Source organism: Rhinolophus hipposideros, assembly GCF_964194185.1.
Source record: "Rhinolophus hipposideros genome assembly, chromosome: 1".
Classification (NCBI taxonomy): domain Eukaryota; kingdom Metazoa; phylum Chordata; class Mammalia; order Chiroptera; family Rhinolophidae; genus Rhinolophus; species Rhinolophus hipposideros.
In genome coordinates this window covers 86841223-86863651 of record NC_138047.1, presented here as the reverse complement: position 1 = coordinate 86863651, position 22429 = coordinate 86841223, and positions in this window count along the sequence as shown.

The following is a 22429-nucleotide window of genomic DNA, read 5'->3' as shown; positions in this document are numbered from 1 at the left end:
AATCTGCATCCTATGGGGTCATATTCTGGGGAGACTCACTTCCAACCTCAACATTGGGAAAAAAATATAAACACCACCTTATTGTGGAATTCATGTCAGGAAGACAGCTTTGAAACTGAGTCTGTCTTGAATCTTTTTCTTAATAGCTCTGAGCCTCAAGTCCATCATACATGAAATAGATATAATACTGGTCACCCACACAGTATTGTAAATATTAAATTAGATAATGAAGTAAAATAAGAAATGAGCATGGTGCCTGGCTTGTCACAAATTGCAGGTGTTTTGATTATTATATAAGGATACTTTTGGGGAGAAGATAACTCTAAAATTTACCTGCGAAAATACTTTAATATTTGTGTACACAGCTCCTGAGACATGATCTCACCTATATATGATTAAAGACTTTGTCCCAAAGTTCATAATGAAGTATTCTGGAGCCCATACAATTAATCTCCTCAAATGTATTTAATAATGGATCATTCTTAAAAGATTTGATGCAAAATCAAAATTAGTCTACATATAGTGAGATACTTATGTAAAATCATCTGGATCAGCGAAATATTAAAACTAGACTGAGATAGTGATTTTTTTTCTTCTTTGCATTTTTATGTAGTTCCCTAAATATTTATAAAACACATATAAAACTGCTATGAGGACATACGAGAGACCAATGATTATATTCATACTCCAAAGGTCCTGTTTTATTGTTATTTTACTGAGCCCTTTGATGAGTTTGGGCTTGACGTTGGGGGGCATATATGGGAAAAGAGAGAATTAGGTACTACAAAGGCCAATCTGCAAGTGATGCAGTAAAGAGGGTAGTGGGTGCAGAAAAACAGAAATGGGGCTTTTAAGATGTCAGAAAGTCACAAAGTCTTCTATATGCCCTTTTTGTTAGCTTATAAATCTTCAGAAATTTTTGCCAAAATTCCTGACATTCTTGGAGGAAGGATGGTATTTGTAACCAAATGAAGGGGATGAATTTGGAACATCTCGTCCACTCACTGTAAAGCATTGTCAACCTAGGCAGAAGAGAAAGGCAGGAAAAATCAATCTCCGGTTACTTGAAGAAGTCTTAAGGAACTGTGGATTTAGAATTCTACAGGCCTTGGAAAAAGCAGGGAATTAAGCTTCTCCAAAGGACAAAGGGGCCCCAAATAATATCTAGGATGCAAAACAAAATGTAACACATCTTATTATTTATTCTTTAAACTAGATCAAATGATGCAGTTATAACAGACCCTCGCTAAAGCTATCTCTATTTGATATTTTCAAAACTATGTAAGCAAAGCAATTTTTAATGAAGAAGTCATCATCTGTGTCTGGTTCTGTTACTAGTGATTGATTTTTCTCATGAGGGGTCATTGTTTCCTGCTTCCTAGAAAGCCTGATAATTTTATTCGTTTTTAGATATTGGTATTTATTGGTTGCTGAATACTTTTGCATTCCCTTAAATATTTCTGTGCTTTGTTCTTTGATGCAGTTAAATTACTTGGAATAGTTTGGTACTTTTTATCCTGGCTCACTCACTCTCTCTGCTTGTCTGTCTATCTATAATCTATCTATCTATCTATCTATCTATCTATCTATCTATCTATCTATCTATCTATCTAGAACAGAGCAGTCTTTAGTCTAGGAGTAATTTTGCCGTACTTGGAGACAATGCCTTTTTGAATACTCTATCCAATATCCCATATATTATGAGGTTTGTCCACAACTGCTGGTTGAAACACAAACTATTTCCAGCACTTTGCGATCACTGGAGCTTCTTCTGTGTGTGTGTGTGTGTGTGTGTGTGTGTGTGTGTTCCTAGTGGCTCTTTTTCTAGCAATGAAGTTTCCTCATATGTGGATGCTGATCAATTCTCAACTGAAGACTTCAATGGAACCTTCGGTAGATTTCCATAGCACCATCTATCTGCACCTCTCTCTTCTTAGTATAGTGCTGTCATCCCCACTTACCTGTCCTAAAAATTCTAGGTGCTTGGCCAATCTGAATCTTCAATTTGTTCTCTTCAATTCATGGAGACTGCCTGGATCTATTTGGGTTTTCCCACCTTGACAGTGTCCTGATTCTCTCCAAATAGTAAGTTGAGGCAATTGTAGGCCTCAGCTTGTTTTTCGTTTTTTTTCTTTTGGGATCACTGCCCTATGCTTCCAGTAGTCCAATGTGTAATAATCAGAAGGTGAATGTTGAGTTTGTCACCTCTGACTCTCTTTCACTCCCTGTGTTTCTGAACTCATACACTTAGTAGGCCATAATCTCTGTCTGGATTATATTTCCTTCTGGATGGAAACTGCTGGAGCAATGTTTTGGGTTTTAAAATGTAATTAATGAAATTTTATTCAATCTAAATGGCCAAAGGGACAGAAATAAATTCTTTGCTGATATAGCACTAAGCAGTTGTGGCAAACAAAATAACTGAAAAGTAGTGGTAGAAACAGAATAGATTCCTAAAATAGTTTGAGAAAGAAAGATAAAGCTACCTAAAGTGGATAGAGATCAGCCCAAAATTCATTTAGTTTACACTATGAGTAAAACATCTCATAGCTGATCCTTAGGGAAGAGCGTAGTTAAATTTTAAATTTACATGGCACATATATGTAAAGTGAGAAATAGAGAAACATAACTTACGAATAAAAGGAACACATTATTTTGAGAATTACAAGTCCATGTCTACATATTTCTACCCCCAATACCAAAGCCCAAATGATATGTTCTGTCAACAATTACTACTTTGATTACAGCCTTAGATGAGTAAACAACTTGGTAACATACAATAAAAAATATAAAGGTTTATTATTTTCAATCTACTATATATTTACTAAATTATAAATTGCATGGTTTTGAGAGTTTTGTTCAATGCTGTATCCCTATGAAATCACTGAAGACCTTAAAGAGCATCATTTTTAATTGTACAAAAACAAAGTTGGTGTACCAACCCTACCCAATTTTAAGGTTTACAAAAAAGCTGAAATAAACAAGATAATGTAGTACTGACGTGACTATAAACAAACAAATCAATGGAAGAGAATGGAGAAACAAGAAAGAGTGCCATAAAACAACACATACATACACATACACAGAGACAGAGAAAGAGAGAGTCTTTTTTTTTTTTTTTAAACAATGTGTCAGAACATTTAACGAGCAGATGACAGTGTTTTCAGCAAATGATACTGGATAGATTTATTGGAAAAATAGAGATCCCTGCCTCAAAATACACATTAAAATTAATTAATTACCATTATGGATGTAAAAGAAAAATGTAAAACCAAACGTTTCTAGAAAAAATATAGGAGAATGTTTTCACTACCTTGATAAGATGATTTCTTAAGACACAAAAAACATTAATGATACAAAATTATGAAATAGATTAATCTAAATAAAGCATATCTATTTACAAAAGGACCCCATTATAAGAAGAAGACGAATGAGAAAAAAACATTCATAGAACACATACTTGATACAAGATATATATCTAAAATATATAAGCAATTCATAAAGATCAATAACATAAAGATAAGACAATAAAAAGTATCAACTGTTTTCTTCCCACTGAATGTGTCCAGACACAAATGAATTATTTTGTCCTCTGTGACATGTTGAAGTGAACAAAGAAACTCAATTGATAATCTGCCAATTAGGTATTGGATATCTACAGAATTTTAATAATAATAATTGTAACAATAAGCAGACATATACTTAGGATGTATACCTGGCATACATAATTGCAAGCATATGATTTATTTGTATTATTTCAGTTAATCTTTAAAATAACCATATTGTATTATATATATTTTATATACGTTGAAATTGAGACACAGCTTTTAAGTACCTTTATTTATATCAAATCTAGTTTGATCAAATCACATTTTAAGTGTAAGTTATATTATCCTATAGTTTCTAATTGTTTAGAGACTTTTTAATCAAGAAAAATTTATACTTTCATTCATTCACTTATTCAAAAAAATTATCTGAATATCTGTTCTATTCCAGACATTAGGCTAGTAAATTCAACGGTGGCAGAAACAGGTGAGAAACCACTGATAAATAATATGTGATTTCTAGTTTGTTTTTATTCAATTTTCTTTTTAGTCTATAAAGACTGAAGTAATAGTCTATATTTAGAACTCCTTTACAGTACATCACCATGAAGTTTCCTTACTAATAATAAATATGTTGAGATTTGTAAATGATAACGCCTTACAAAGCGCTATCTGAGTTTTTTTTTATATATATATAACTGCTTTAAGTGGCAGCTGCTGAACAGAATTTTACTTTTATTGGGTTTGTTGTATTTAATTAGGAAAAATTATGAAGGATGTTTTATATTCCTTTTTGACCTCAGGGTGTGATGAGCATGACAGATACTACAAAAGATTTTCACTTAGTGAGACATTTTGCAAAGATTTGCATGGGGAATCATATTAATAAAAGTAAAAACTATTGAGCATATAATTCCCTATGTACATTTTCAAAAATTAACTCCAGTGGGTTAATTTTTGATTTGGGAGACAACTGAATTGGTCACAGATTTACTTTTTAGCAGACATTTTTGGGAAGTAATAAATAATAAGCTTTCCCAGAATAAAATAGCAAATGAGGGAAATAGTCATTGTTACCTTCTAAATTTAATTTTTTCTTATGATCCCAGAAGTGAAATTCATGGTGCACAAAAGACTAAGATGAATACTGTTTAAAATCATAATGAATTTTAACAAACTGAATGAAATATAATTTTGACAAAGCTAAATATACCAAATACCTTTATCCATAAATCTTTAAAGGAGTTAAAATAGACTTTTGAAGTTTACAATAATCCAATTTAATTAGAAATAATTAAGTTGATAATGAAAATATTACAGAGATGCTAATAAGAAACATTAAATAACCCAAAGCAATCATAGATTCAATGCAATCCCTATCAAAATATGAATGACATTTTTCACAGAACTAGAACAAATCATCCTAAAATTTATATGGAACCACAGAAGACCTCTACTAGCTAAAACAACTTTGAGAAAAAACAAAGTTGAAGGTATCATGCTACCTGATATCTACCAAGCTATATTACAAGCCCATAGTAATCAAAACAACATGGTACTGGCATAAAAACAGACTCATAGATCAATGGAAAGAATAAAGAGCCCAGAAAGAAGCCCATGCCTACAATGTCAATTAATCTATGACAGAGGAGGCAAGAATATACGATGGGGTAAAGACAGTCTCTGCAATAAATGGGGTTGAGAAAGGTGGACAGATATATGCATTTCTTATATCATATTCAAAAATAAACTCAAAATGGATTCAAGATTTAAATGTAAGTCCTGAAACCATAAAACTCCTAGAAGAAAGCATGGGTAGTAAACCCTTTCTTACTGCTCTTAGTAACATATATATATATGTATATATACATATATATATACACACACATATATTATGTACACTCATATATACATACATATATATGAATATATATATATTCATATATATATATAATATATATAATATATATATTTGAATATGTCTCCTTGGGCAAGAAAAACAAAGCAGAACAAACAGGACTACAGCAAACTATAAAGTTTTCGCACAGCAAAGAAAACCATCAAGAAGATGAAAGGACAACTTACTGAATGGGAGAACATATTTGCCAATGATACATACGATAAGGGGTTAATATCTAAAATATGAGGTTGAACAATTAAGTTTGCTAACTCATCCTAGCAAAAGTGCTCTATACCTCATTGCTGAATATCACTATGGTCACCTTCTAAATACTCCCCTTGGGAAGCTATGCACCAAACCCGGTGCCTAGTCCACCCTTCAAAGCAATTTTGGAACTCTTTTTCTGGAACAGCCATCGGAGCTGCCGTCATACTATGCTTGATGTACTGGATGTCATCAAAATATCTTTTTCTCAATATTTCCTTTATCTTCAGGTAAAGAAAGAAGTCATTAAGTGCCAGATCAGATAAGTAGGGAGGGTGTTCCAATACAGTTATTTTTTTTACTGGTTAAAAACTCCCTCACAAATAGTGCCCTGTGAGCTGGCGCTTTGTCGTGATGCAAGAGCCATGAATTGTTGGCGAAAAGTTCAGGTCATCTAACTTTTTCATGCAGCCTTTTCAGCACTTCCCAATAGTAAACCTGGTTAACTGTTGGTCTAGTTGGTACAAATTCATAATGAATAATCCCTCTGATATCATGAAACGTTAGCAAAATCGTTGCAACACGTTCATGAACTTAATTGTCAGACCCTGTATATCAGGAACTCATACAACTTAACAACAAAAAGACAAACAAGCTGTTAAAAACTGGGCAAAGAACCTGAATAGACATTTCTCCAGACATATAGATGGCCAATAGACATATGAACTGATGCTCAACGTCACCAATCCTCAGGTAAAGCAAATCAAAACCACAGTGAGATATCACCTAACACCTGTCAGAATGGATATATCAACAAATCAGCAAACAGCAAGTGTTTGCCAGGATGTGGAAAAAAGTGAACCTTGTGCATTTTTTTTTGAAATTGTAAATTGGTGTAGCCACTATGGAAAATAGAACAACCATGTTACTCAGCAAACTCACTTCTAGGTATTTGTCTGAAGAAATCTAAAAACACTAATTCAAAAAGTTACATCTATCACTATGTGCATTACAACATTGTTTACAATTGTCAAGATATGGAAGCTACCTAATTGTCCATTGATAGATAAATGGATAAAGAAGAAGTGGCATATATATACAATGAAATATTACTCAGCCATAAAAAAAATGAAATCATATGTGCTACAACATGAATAGACCTAGAGGGTATTATGCTAAATTAAGTAAGTCAGACCAAGAAAGATAAATACCATATAATTTCATTTATGTGTGGAATCTAAATACAAAATAAATGAACAACAAAACAGAAGCAAACTCATAGATACGGAGAACAAACTGATGGTTGCCATCTGGGAGGGGTGGTGGGAGGCTGGGTGAAAAAAGTAAAGGGATTAAGAAGGACATGTTGTCAGTTACAGAATAGTCACAAGGATGTAAAGTACAGCATAGGGAATATAGTCAATGATACTGTAATAACTGTTTGGTGTTGGGTTGGGTACTAGACTGGTCAGGGGGATCACTTTGTAAATTATATCAATGTCTAACCATTAAGCTGTACACCTGAAACTTACATAATATTGAATGTCAACTGCAACTTAAAAACAAAGTTAAAAATGAAAAATTTAAATGCAAGTTATGCTAAAAAAGAAACATTAAATACTTGCTAAAAGACACAAAAACCTGTGTTTCTAATAGTGGTAATATTACCTGTAAAATACTTTATTTTTAAAATATTGTTAATGTAAAGTAAGACAAAAATGCATATATTCTGTATTCAGAAATGCCTAGTGTTCAATATATGATTGTTAAAAACTGGAAATTTATGATGCCAATAAAATAACACTATACATGCTAATATAATGAATACATTTTCTTCAGATTTGTTATTGCTATTCATTTATGATATACTCCTAAGCCAATATTACTACTGTTAGTACTAATACGAATAATAAATTTCAGAAAACATTCATGTCCATATGTCAAGATTCTGTCGAATTCAACTAATCAGGAGTCATCTAGGTAAATGAACTTAAAAAAAGTGGTTAGAGTGATAAATAGATATCACAAAAACTGATCATCCTTTATGTGTGTGGGCCCCAGCACGGGCTATTATGTGGATGTGTATTTCCAATGAGAAAGCACATGAGAAACACATTAAAAATGAGCAATATAAATACTAGTACGTGGCAAACTGCCATCTGATAAAAAGTTAGAAAATGAAGCAAATAGATAAACTTGCAATGATATTGAAGAAATTTAATGTAGAAAAGTTAAATTTAACTTGGGAGCCCTAAAATACTACTCTATGCTATCATACACATACAATATAAAGAATGTCAGTGAAATTGTCATATAAGATGATTAGAAAGAAGAATGAACAATATTTTCCATCTTTGAATTACTAATATGAGATGGAATAAAATATATGCACTCCCCACATAATTCTGGGTTGTGTGTGTGTCTGTGTGTGTGTGTGTGTGCGTGTGTGTCAGGGAGGGAGGGGGGATTACATGTGACTGGAAGATTTACACACATGTTTGGATATGGAAAAGTTCAAGTCCACTTAAACAGATGATAACTTTTAGATTTAATATGCTATAATTTCCATTAAATAATATTCAATCATTTTAAGTGTATAGTTGAATAGTTGTTTTTGTAAATTATCTAGTCTGATAAACTCCAATATAACTATATCACTGAAAAATATTCCCTCTTGCCTTTTTGCAGTCAATTCCCTAATCTCTGGCCCAAGACCATTGATTTTTTTTTCTCTTCTAGAATTTTATGGAAATGGAATCATTTATACTGTAGTATAAAAGACAGTCTTTTTGCTCAGCTTGAACTTAAAGCAATGCTTTTGAGATTCTTCAGTGTTGTTTCATATGTTAATGTTTCATTCTTTCAAATCACTTAGAATTCCATAGTAGTGATAGCTCATAATTTACCTGGCCACCAGTACATGAATTCTAGTTTTTGGCTAATAATACCAATACTGAAAACATATGTACGAAAGACTTTGTGTGTGACCTATCATGTTTTTATTTCTCTTTAGTAATTCAAAGTGGAAGATAGATGTCTTATGACAGAGAAACATTTAACTTTATACATTACTGTGATAACTGTATTCTAAAGTTGCCAAAGATGATTCCCACCAGGAAATATGACAGCTCCACATTTCATTCACATTTGCATTTTTCGATCTTTTTTAAATGTAGCTATTATAGTGAGTATGTAGATGTACTTCGTTTTGGTTTTCATTTTCTTTGCCCTGGTGACTAGTTTCACTGACTATCTTTTTAGGTGCTTATTGGTTACTTGTATATCTGTTTTTATAACCTTACTATTGAAAACATTGTATCACTTTTTTTTCAAATACCAGGTTTGTTTTCTTATTGTGTATAATGTTTTTATATAATATGGACATGGTCATTTTGCAAATATAACTTTGTAAATATGTTATCTCTGTGGCTTGTGAAGTCTCTTTATTTAGGTTTTGAGAACAACTTTTTCAATGTTGATAGCATTAATTTCTTTTTTAAATTTTGCTTTTGGTACTTTTTGAGAAATCTTTTCCCTATCAATGTCATAAATATTTATTCTATGTTTCCTTCCAGAAGCTTAATAATTTTAGCTCCATTTAGGTATATGATTTATTTCAAAGTAATTTTTCTGTGGAAAATTTGTTGGACTCATAAATATGGGTTTAGTACTAGACTGGTTAATTTGTTACATTTATATCAGTTTATTTATTTATTTATTTGTTACCAATACTATACTCTCTTCATTAGTGTAGCTTTACAGTAAGTCTTAAAATTAAGTAGTGTAAGTTCTTCAACCTGTTTCATTTTCAAAGTGGTTTTGAACATTCTATATCTTTTACATTGCATATATATTTTAAAAGAAACTTGCTGATTTTTTAAAGAAATGCTGGCTAGGATTTTGATTTATATTTAGTAGAATCTGTACCATTCTGTGAAGAATCGCTCTTGTAACAATATTGAGTCTTCCATTCCATGAATATGGTATGGATCTTTACATCTTTGATTACGCACACAAATGCTGTAAAGTTTTCAGTCTATAAGGTTTGAACTTTTTTTAATACATATTTTAAACGTGTTAATTTCGATTCTAATGTCAATTAATGTTATGCCATTGTCTAACTGCCTGCATTGTTTAATTGCATTTAGAAATATATAATTTTTATACTAAACTTAAATACTTTGACCTTATTAAATTTACTTATTAGTTCTACTACATTATTTGTAGATCAAGGTTTTCTACATAAATGATAATGTGATCAAGAAAGAAAGACATTTTACATTTGTCTTTTCATTTAATATGTCTTTTGTTTCATTTTCATGCTTCATTGCACTGGTTAGGACTTAAAGTACAATTTTAGGTAGTTATTGTAAAAATAGATAAATTGGCTTTTATTTTTCTTAAGAAAAAACAATTCAGTATTTCACCAAAATGTAATATTAGCCATAGTTTTTCCAGAGTCCTTTAGTAATTATTATGTTATGTGAATATAATAAATTGGGTATTCATATTTATATTTATATTTATCATTTGTAGATTTATATAATGTAAAATTATACATTAATATATTTACATATATTTTATAGAATTGTAATATTTTATAATATGATATATTAAGTACAACATAATTTTATGTACATAAAATTATATAATAATTTGAAGTTTGGAAATTGGTTGCCTACACATTTGTAATCATGTCTTCTGATAACTTGATCTTATTATTACAATAAAGTGTTTATATTTAATTTAAAATACTTTTTGTGACCTATTTTTATGATATCACTATAGTTACTAGAGACTTCTTATGTTTAGTTTAAGAGCTATATTTTTCCAAGCATTGTTCCAGCCTATCAGTAAATTTACATTCGAAGTAAGTCTCATAGGCAGAAAAGAGTTATTTTTATTGTTTCTGACAAGCTTGGTCTTTTAATCACAGTTCTTAATTCAATAATGTTTAGTGCAAATTATTATTATGCTTGAGTTTGGGTCTACTTTTATTTATTTATTTTTTTTCCGATGTGTCGTATCTCGGGTTTTGTTGTTATGTCCCTTCCTTGCATTCTTTCATTTTAATTATTGAAGTACTTTTAGAATTCTACTTTCATTTTCCTATTTTCCTTTTAGCTCTACTTCTTTGAAATAATGTGTGCTCTATTGATTAAAATGTAGCTCCTTAATTTCACTATATATATTTATATATATACATATATAAATATAGATATACATATATAAATATATATGTATATAAGTGTATATATGTGTATATATATATATATATATATATATATATATATATATATATATATATTTATTTATTTATAGGTAGACATCTCTGGCTCTTTTCATTCTTGCATTTCTTCCAGCCACATTTTTTCCCGTTTGTCTCCATGGCAAGGAGAATGCAGTGTTTGTTTTGTTCTTTTGCTTTACTGGTATCCTTGTGCCTCTGCAAGTGTCATGTGACTGCACTCAACCTTAGGCTAAAAGCTACCTGTGGGGGAAGCTATTCTGTATACTCCTTCCCAGTCATATATGATGCCGGACAATTAAGTTTGCAAACATATCCTAGAAAAAGTGCTACATACCTCAGTGCTGAATATCACTACAGTCCCTTCCAAGCACTCCCCTTGGGAAGCTATGCACCGATGCCAGCACCTAGTCCACCCTTCAAAGCAATTCTGGAAGTCTTTTCCTGGAATGGCCATCAGAGCTGCCGTCATATTACACTTGATGTCCTGAATGTCATCAAACTATCTTCTTTTCAATCTTTCCTTTATCTTCAGGTAAAGAAAGAAGTCATTGGGGGTCAAATCAGGTGAGTAGGGAGGGTGTTCGAGCATCCTTTATTGGAACAGTTATTTGTTTGCTGGCTAAAAACTCCCTCACAGACAGTGCCGTGTGCATTGGTGTGTGTGTGCCGTGTGTGTTGTTATGTAAGAGCCATAAATTGTTGGCGAAAAGTTCAGGTAATCTAATTTTTTCCCACAGCTTTTTCAGCACTTCCAAATAGTAAACTTCGTTAACTGCTTGTCCAGTTGGTACAAATTCATAATAAATAATCCCTCGGATATCAAAAAAGGTTAGCAACATCATTTCAACAGTTCTGGAACTTAATTGTCAGACTTCATACTCCCTACCAGAGTCTGTGTTTTTTCTCCAATTTATTGCAATAGAGATTTGTTTCTTGTGGAAAAGTCCTCTGGCAGAATCTTCAACTATCATTAACAGAAATGCAAAGGAAACTTCATTAAGTACGTGTTCAATTGATCTTTGAAAATAGAATTTCTAATGTATAAAAGTAAATATTAAATTGAAAAGAAAATAGGACAAACATTCAGTTCTATAATTTCCATTTTATTTTTAAAGATTTCAGTTTTTTTATGAAAAATTATTTTCCCTATAATTTCTTTTATCTAATAGCTGTATTTATTTTAATGCCCATGTTTATTGTCTTAAAATTTTGAATCACCTAATGGTCTGCTTCTTGTCTATTTTTTTCTCTCAAGGCTTTTGTTGTTTGTTCTTGTCTCTGATATCCATGGTGATTGCTTATTAAATGACAATATGTCTAAAATTACCAAATAATCTGAATGATGTTATCTTCCTTCATAAAGGTCAGATATTTCTTCAGTCAGGAATTTGGTGTATGGCTGCTTAATTTTATCCAATCCAGGGAAATAGATTGTGTTGTCAGTACTACGTAATTAAACTGGTTTTCACTTGTAATACAGGTATACATCTTTAAGGATCTCAGCTGGAAATCTGGGGAATTTCTTTTTTGGTGGTCTACGTATGCCACTTTTAACCCCGCTATCACTTGGAACTACTGAAATATATATTTAGCTTTTTAGTGTTTTAGCTGTGCCTTTACTTGATTATCTTTCAGTATCTTACTTTGTACATGTGCAGGTTCAAATTGATCAATGCCTCAGGGAAAAATGCATGCAGAATAGTGGACTAATTTATTTCCTGCAGTTTTCTATTCTCCAGGTCCACAGTCTCTCACTTCAAGTAAATTTAGTAGTCTCCATCTCAAATTCTTGTCTCCCTAGTTACACATGGTGCTGCTGCAAGCACTAAGCCTCTGTTCATTACTATGCTTCTAGCATTATAAATTATCAAATGGTCTGAGGGGAAAAGTGGCAGTGAATGTAGGATTCATCACAATATAACACCTCTTTCCAACATCCTACTTATTCAAGACTTAGCTGCTGGATATTCTCCAGTGTCTTCAAACACCTGTTTTGTTTCGGATACTGGATATTCTCTAATGCCTCCAAACACTGGTTTTCTTTGGTTTATTGTTCCAGCTTCTAGATTTATTATTATTGGGAGACTTAATCTAAACAAACTCCTCTGTCTTATGTTGCAGCAAAACTCTTTCAAAGTATTTAATATAATATACTTTATTCTTTGGAATCAAAAAGCAATATATGTTTAAGCCCTTCCAGTTTCAACATTTGCTCTATCTGAATGCCCTTGCATTCATGCAGATAAAGTGCCAGTTCTCATCTCCTTAGAACACCATGTTATAAAGGGTCAATAACAGCCAACATTTATATCAATTCTCTGACTCTTTCATACCACCTTCCCTAGAGTTAGCTGCTCTAGAGACAAGTGTTCCATGTCTTAAGAATTACAGGCAGGGCTTTACTATTTTACATTACATAATCTGGGTATCTAGCTTTGTCACTTGCTATATTGGTTTCCTTGCCTTCCCCACCCCTATTCCAACTGCTAAACCTATGCCATTCATTTATGGTGATGATTATTTCCCATTTAGACAGCAATTTCCATATATTAGTAAATTAATGCTAGCTGCAAAATTAATAGCCTCATAACATCAGTGGAATACCTATTTCTTGCTAATATCATATTCTGAGACAGACAGGCTCTCATGGAGAGTTCTCCTTTAAGTGATGACTAAGGGATTCATGTGTTTAACATCTTGTGGCCCACCATCCCCTAAAGCTGTGTCATGTACTACAATAGTTACTAGACTCATGTAGCTATTTAAATTTTACTAAATTAATTAAAATTATAAAAATAAAAATAAAAATCATTTATTTAGTTCTTAGCTCACGAGTTCCATTTCAAGTGCTCAGTATCCATGTGAGGCTAGTAGTGAGCATATTGGACAATACAGATATAGAAACTTTCCTTCACTGCTAAAAAAATTCTCTGATGCGGAGCTTCTCTAGAATCTACTAAAATTTCTTACTGGATTCTCTCCTTTGTCCAGCCAACAAATAAAGAAAGAGAGCCATCAGTTTCTAGAAGGACACTATATGACCAGATCTAGAGGTGGGGTATATCACTTTATACCACATTCCATTGAGCAGGCATCAGTCAAATACATCTTCCCAACTGTAAAGGAAGTGGAGAAATCTAATTTTTCGACCTACTTAGAAAACCTCACTGGTGAACAACTGATGTCTAACATATGCCAACAGTATTATTTTAGAAAGATTTAAAAAATGAAAATTAGAACATTTAGGAGGCTGTATGTATATACAGTAGTCAAAGAAAGGGAGAGGAAAGTTTTAGGCTTCTGACTTATACCAATAAAGGTGGAATTTACTAAGATGAAGAACACAAGTATATAAACATATGTAGGTCAAAAGTACAGTTTGGGCATACCTTGGAGCAAAGAAAATCACAAATGGAGTCTCTTAGAAGCCAAAACATTATTGTTTTTAGAAGGTAAGACTCTTCATTGTGCAAATAATGCTAAGAGCTCTAAATAGCAATGATTTAAAAATGTCTATAGGCTATTTTTCTAAAAATATTTGAAATGAAAGCAATAATATCTAAAAAACAATTGTCAGCATAACAATGTGTGGTCTTTATTCTCTTCTATTAATAACTATAAATCAGTTGCCCTAATATTGCATTTTTTTTCATTTTAAACCAGCATGGATTTGACTAGCAAATCTCTTTTGCCATACTTTTGGGAAGTTTATATCTTATAACTCAGTTGTAGGTTATGTCTGAAATAATTTCTAGAATCACTGTTCATTTGTAGGTGTTAGAAAAAATATTCCCCTACTGAAATAATTTGCCTCGATATGAACCAAATAAAGCATAAGATTAATATAGGTTTTTGTACTTTAGTAAGTATAATGCTAAATGGTAAAGTATTTAGTATCAGGGAAGCATTAACAACACAACTCCAGTTAAAGAATAGGTAAGGGGAAGTCCGAGTTATTACAAAGCAGAAAACATTTCCTAGTGACAGTTTATTCTGTGGATTGTCAAAGGATAAAGTTCATTTGAGGCCATATGCTTTCCTTATTCTCACTGCTTCATAAACTGAAGAAACTAAAATCATTCGTTTTAGAACTATGCAGTACAAAACATTGTTTTGAAGGGTCTACAGATGAATGCCAAGAGGTTATCCCACAGTGAAAATAATTGGATGCCCCAGAGGTTAGCTATTTTTTTCTTCTATTTTTTAGCTTCTGTTTACTTATCTCATTTCTAGGTTTTCTATCTTCCAAAATCCTCTTAAAAAGTAAAAGTATCAGCATAGTGACTGTAAGAAAAAATAGTAAGGTTGAGAAAGAAAACTGTGCAAACTGAGTAGAAAAATTTATTGTGATTAAAATGTGCTGTATAATTTTCTCTTACTCTTTTTTTTTAACTGTGAGTCATTTAAAGGAATACTAAAATGTTTTCTCTAAAGTTACTAAGAACAATACTACATATTATAGATTACTTGTAACAACTTATACTGATTTCAAATTTACCATTAAAATGTGACCTATTCTCTTTTGATTCTGGGTTATTACAAAATGCATACCATCAAGAATCTAGAATTTTTTACTATTATAATCTTACTGGTAGGATAATGCCTTGGTTTCCAGAATGAGCTCACATGATGGCTCTATTCCGAAACAAGAAATAGAGCCATTCAGTTTTCATTATCATACCAGAAAAGTGACACCGCATGTTATTTGATGCAAGTATTTCAGACTCTTTCTAAAAATTCTTGAAATGATTAAAGGCTTTCACTAGGTGATATATATATATATATACACACACATATATATATACACACATACATGTATACGTACATATGTATATATATTTACATGTATATACATTTATTTATTTACATTTATATACATGTATATGTATATATAATTTATTTATAAATATATAATTTATAAATATATAATTTATAAATGTATAATTTAAATGCATTTTATATTTATATGTGATATATATTTAAACACACACACACACACACACACACACACACACTCATATAGCTATGAGTACCAAACATTTGAAGTTCAAAAAATCCCTGTAAAAAAGAAAACAACCAAGGTAAAGACTGTACTGGGTGTTTTTCTCTGGATATCATCTTTAAAATATTAATATCATTTTCATTTCTCTTTCTCCTACAACCTGGAAATTTTATAGAGAACTGATATAAACTGATGCAATGCAATACTGAGACCCTATTACAGAAAGTGAAAACATTTATCTCTGGATAAACGTGCTGGGACAGTGCACACAATCCCTGATTAATGTGATGCATATGCATATTATTACATTTGTTAAATGACCATTTAATGTCTATACATGTATACTTCAGAGCATAATGTCCTTCAAATCCACATAGTTAAGATCAAATCTTGGTTCCAGCTCTTATTATGGGACCATGAGCAAGTTATTTTACCTATAGCTCAATTTTTTTTCATCAGGGAAATGGAGAAAATTAATTGCAACTGCCTCAGGATTTATATTAGAGTCTGAGTAAGGTGACTCAAGCTGTGTCTCTTGTCTAAGCAGCTTAGTACATTGTAGCTTTTGTCAACCTTAATTTTAACTAACACAATTTGGAAACTATACTAATGTGTCAAAAAGAATAAAAACATTTACTGTATAAATATTTATTGTAGACATTCGGAAAAAAAATCACATTGTCAAAAAGCCAATGTTTTTCTCTGAATAAAATCTACCAGCACATTTTTTAAAATGAATGTTTTTTAGTAAAGAAAAAAAGAATACTTTCCTTAAGACTTTTAAATAGTATCTCAAACAATTGGCCACTTCGTTCACATAATAAATACAAATTAATTTTCATTAACAAGAATTTAAGTGAAAGTGTCTATCATACATTATTATGTTCAATTGTTGTAAAACACCTGCCCTATAAAATTCAATATGAAAGCATGATAGATAAAACATTCAAAATTAGATGGAAAATCTTGTATTGTTTGCAGGTGATGTAAATTTAAGAAAAGAGAAATCCTAAAGATGCAATTGCTTATATATTTGCTCTGATTAGAAAGTAGAAAAACCATTGGATTCAAACTAATTTAGCATGAAAATTTTCTGTTTTTAAAAAAGCAGTCAGAAAATATCACAGACAAGAGTTAAATAAGCTAAATTTAGTTAAATAAACAATAAAAAATTAGAATAAAAGTTATGAGAAATATTCAGAAATCTTTAAACAAAAAGCTACAAACTTTACTGAAGGACACAAGAATGATTTGCCAATATGGATAGTCTGTTACTAAATGGAAAGAATTAGCATGAGAGTAATTTGTAATAATGATAATAGCCAACACATATTGAGTTTTTGGTTTGTGGTAGAAATTAAAACACTGACTTACATAGATTAATGCATGTATTTCTCCCAGCAGTCCTATGAGGCAGATGGTAACATGAGCTTTAATTTAAGTAGGAAACTGAGACACAGAAGGAGCTGAACTAACTTGCTTCTTTCATACATCAAGAAAGGGATGGAGGAAGGATTCAAGCACAGCCAGATGTACACAGCCATTGCACTCTGTCATGATGAAAATTTATCTAAAATTTCATGTAATTTCAATCAAATTTACAACAGGAAGTTTTGTAAAACCAAATGTGCTAATTTTAGAGTTCACCTAGAATAATTAGCATAGCACAAGCAACTTAGAATTCACACAATAGCATGCAGTTCCTTATGTATTAGCATGGAGAATGATGAAACTGTACTTTAAAGACTGGGAATCATGTTCCAAGAGAAAAGGAAAGATCAATCAAGTGCTGGAAATATGTCAATAAAATATACTAGTATATTTAAAAAAAAAATCCATATGTCAAATCTTGAACTAATGATAAAATAAAGTAATAAAGATGTAAATTATACAGGAAACAGTAATTATACAGTAAACACATGAACAAATTAAAAGAATTATGTACAATTTTTTTTTAGTTTAAACATAGAATTTATTTCTGTTCTTATTCCGTACTTTGTAGTCATTTGACAGTTTACTGGTTCCTTACAAAATCTTGACACTTATTGTGATAAAACTGTTTCAAAAGGCAAAATTCAAATGTAATTGATACCTCACTAGTTACAATATGCTCTCTTTCTTTAAACTTAAAATATATTTGATCCAATTCAGTGATTCATAACAAATGTATGGCTGATGATGTTGGCCTTAAAAATAAGGAATATTCCTGACATTTTAGTCAAGAATAAGTTTCCTACAGGGTCTAACTGCAAGGATCCTTTATAATTAAATTGTTCTGAATGTTGGCTTAAGTTTTTTGTTTGTTTGTTTTTTAATTTAATTAAAAATGTATTGGGGTAATATTGGTTAATAGCATAATAGAATTTTCAGCTGCACAAGATTATAATTCGACATCTGTGTACTCTGTTGCGTGATCACCACAGAAGTCTAGTTTCCTTCCATTACCATATATTTCACCCCTTGTACCCACTTTACCCTCCCTCTACCCCTTTTCCCTCCTGGTAACCACCATTCTGTTGTCCGTATATATGAGTTTGTTCTTGTGTGTTTTGTTAGTTAATTTGCTACTTTTTGTTTTGCATTCTAAATATGAGTGAAATTATACAGTTATGGTCATTCACATCTGACTTATTTCTTGGCATAATAACCTCAGGTTCCATCCACGTTGTCATAAATGGCAATATTTCATCTTTTATTAGGGCTGAGCACTATTTAACTGCGTATGTGCGTGTGCGTGTGTGTGTGTATCACATCTTCTTTATCCAATCATCTGTCATTGGACACTGGTTGTTCCCATGTCTCGGCTATTGTAAACAATGCTGCAATGAACACAGAGGTACACATATCTTTATGAATAAGTGTTTTCATATTTTTGTGTAAATGCCCAAACAGATATTGCTGGATCACATGGTAGCTCTTTTTAAATTCATGAGAAATCGCCATACTGTTCTCCATAATGGCTACACTAATGCACATTCCCAACAACAGTGTACAAGTGTTCCTTTTTCTCCACATCGTCTCCAACACTTATTTTTTTAATCTTTTTTCTTATAACCATTCTAATAGGTGTGAGGTGATAGCTCATTGCATTTGCCTAATAATTAGTGATACTGAATATCTTTTCATATGTATGTTCCCTCTTCTTCCTTGGAAAAGTTTTTACTCAGCTCCTCTGCCCATTTTGTAATCTAATTGTTTATTTGAGTTTTTGTTGTTGAGTTGTATGAATTCTATTGTTTGCACATACCTCCCATTTGGTTGTTTGTCTTTTTGTTGTGTTGATGGTTTCTTTTGCTGTTCAGAAGCTTTTTAGTTTGATGTAGTCCCATTAATTTAGTCTTGCTTTTATTTTCATTGCCTTTGGAGTTGAGATCACAAAAAACCTGTCTGAGACCAAGGTTCTTAATATTAACTCTCAAGTTTTCTTTTATTGTTTTAGGTCTTACATTAACGTATTTATTCCCATTTGAATTAATGTGTACAGTGCAAGACAGTAGACTAATTTCATTGTTTTACATGTGGCTGTCCAGTTTTCCCAAAACCACTTATTGATACTGTCCTTTCTCCATTGTATCTTCTTGGCTCCTCTGTAGAAAATTAGTTGCCCATATCTGTGTGGGTTTATTTCTGGGATCAGTTCTGTTCAGTTGATTTGTGTGTCTATTTTTCTGACAGTACCATAATGCATTGATTACTGTAGCTTTCTGTAGATTATTGTAGTATAGTTTGAAGGCAGAGAATGTGATACCTATAGCTTTGTTCTTTTTTCTCAGGATTGCTGTAGCTACTTGAAGTCCTTTTTGGATACATACAAATTTTAGAATTTTTTTTTGTTTTATTTCTGTGAAAAATGTCATTGGGGTTTTGCTAGGAATAACACTGAATCCATATTTTGCTTTAGGTAATATGAACACTTTAACAATGTTAATTTTACCAATCCATGAACATGGAATACCATTCAATTTCTTTGTGTCTTCTTCAATTTCTTTCAAGAATGTCTTGTAGTTTTCTGTGTATAGGTACTTTACTTCCTGTATTGCTTATTCATAGGTATTTTATTCTTTCTATTGCGATTACAAATGAGATTGTTATTGTCATTTCTCTTTTTGATGTTTCATTGTTAATATATAGAAATCCAACAGATTTTATATATATATGTTTTCTATTTTCACTTCACTGTATTGTTTATTGTTTCTAATTGTGTGATGTGTGTGTGTGTTTGTGTGTGTGTGTGTAATATTTAGGGTTTTCTATATGTAGAATCATACCATCTGCAAATAGTGACAGATTAAATTTTCATTCCCAATTTGGATGCTTTTTATTTTTCTTGCTTAATTGCTCTGACTAGGACTTCTAGTACTTATTTTACTATAATATAAGACTGCGTCTTATATTAATTTTTGCTCTAAAATATGCATTAGAGCTTATTATCAGGCTAGGTCTTATTTTCAGCGAAACACGATATGTTGAATAACAGAGGTGAGAACAGGCATCCTTGTCTTGTTCCTGATCTTAGAGAAAAAGCTTTCAGTTTTTCACCATTGAGTGTGTTAATTGAAGATTTGTCATACATGTCTTTTTGTGTTGAAGGACATTCCCCCTACGACCATTTTATTGAGTGTTTTTATGATAAATAGGTGTCATATCTTGCCGAATGATTTTTTCTGCATCTATTGAGATGATCATAAATTTTCATCTTTTATTTAGTTAATGTGATGCATCACGTTGATTGATTTGTGGATGCTGAAACATCCTTGCATCTCTGGAATGAATCACATTTTGACATGATATATGATTCTTTTATTATATTATATTTGATTTGCTGGTACTTTTCTAGGTTTGGAACTATATTCATCAGAGATACTGGACCATAATTCTATTTTTATGATTCCTTTACCTGTTTTGGGATCAGGTAATTTTGGCATCAACAAATGACTTAGGAAGTGCTCCCTCTTCTTTAGTTTTTAGGAAGAAGTTGAGAAGAATAAGTATTGAGTCTTCTTTGAATGATTGGTAGAATTCACCAATAGAGCCATCTGGTCTTGAAATTTTGATTTGGGGAAAGTTTTGTTTACTGTTTCAATTATCTTACTAGTGATCGGTCTACTTAGGTTTTCCAATTCTCCATGATAAAGTTTAAGATAGATACATGCATCTAGAATTTGTCCATTTTTTCTAGACTGTCCAATTTGGTGGTGTATAACTTTTCATAGTATTCTTGTATAATCATTTGTATTTCTCTGGTATCCATTTTAACTTCTCTTCTTTCATTTCTGACTTTATTTCAGTCTTCTCTTGTTTTCCTTAGTGAGCGTAGCTTAGAGGTTTGCAAATTTTGCTTATCATTTCAGAGAACCAGCTCTTCATTTCATTAATTTTTTTCTATTGTCTTTTCTTCTCTATTTCATTTCCTTTCTGATTTTTGTTATTTCCTTTCTTCTCTTGTCTTTGGGCTTTGTTTTTCCTTCTTTTTATAGTTCATTAAGGTACACTGTTAGATTGTTTTTTGGAGATTTTCTTCTTATCTCTTGGGGTGGGCTTGTATTGCTATAAACTTCCCTCTTACAACCACTTTTGCTGCATCCCCCAAATTTTGGTATGTTGCATATTAATTTTTATTTTTCTCTATGAATCTTTTGATCTCTTATTTCTTTTTGACCCAATAGTAATTCAGTAGCAAGTTGTTTAATTTGCACATATTTGTGATTTTTCCAGCTTTCTTCTTGTGTCTGATTTTCAGTTTCTTACTGTTGTGGTCTGAAAATATGCTTGGTATGATTTCAAGCAATCTTCTTAATTTATTGAGATTAGCTTTGTGTCCCAACATAAGGTATATCTTTGAGAATATTTTATATTTAATTGAGAAGACTGAGTATCCTGTTGTTTTGAAATGAAAACTTTTATAACTATCAATTAAGTCCATATGCTTTAATGTGTTATTTAAAGCTAATATGTCCTTATTCACATTCTTTCTAGATGATCTATTCTTAGCTGTGATATAATAAAATCCCCTACTATTCTAGCAATATTATCAATTTTTCCCTTTAGGTCTGTTAATAATTTCTTTATATATTTTAGTGCATCCAGATTATATATATATATATATTATTTATATATATATATATGAGCATATATAAGATTATATATATATATATATATATATATATATATATATAATCTTTTGATGGATTGTCCCATTTATCATTATAAAATGTTTATGTTTTTCTGTTATCACCTTTTTTTTTGGAGTCTTGAAATCTATTTTGTCTGATATAAGTACAAATATACCTGTTTTTCCCTGAATGCCATTTACGTGGAGTTATCATCTTCCATCCTTTCACTTTGAGAATCTGTTTGTCTTTGAGCTGGGATGGGTGTCCTGAAGGCTACATAGAGTTGGGTTCTGTTTTTTTTAATCCATGCCACTACTCTGTGCATTTTGACTGGTAAATTCAGTCTATTTACATTTAGGGTGATTTAGGGTGATTATTGATAAAGAAGGACTTACTACCACCATATTATCTTTT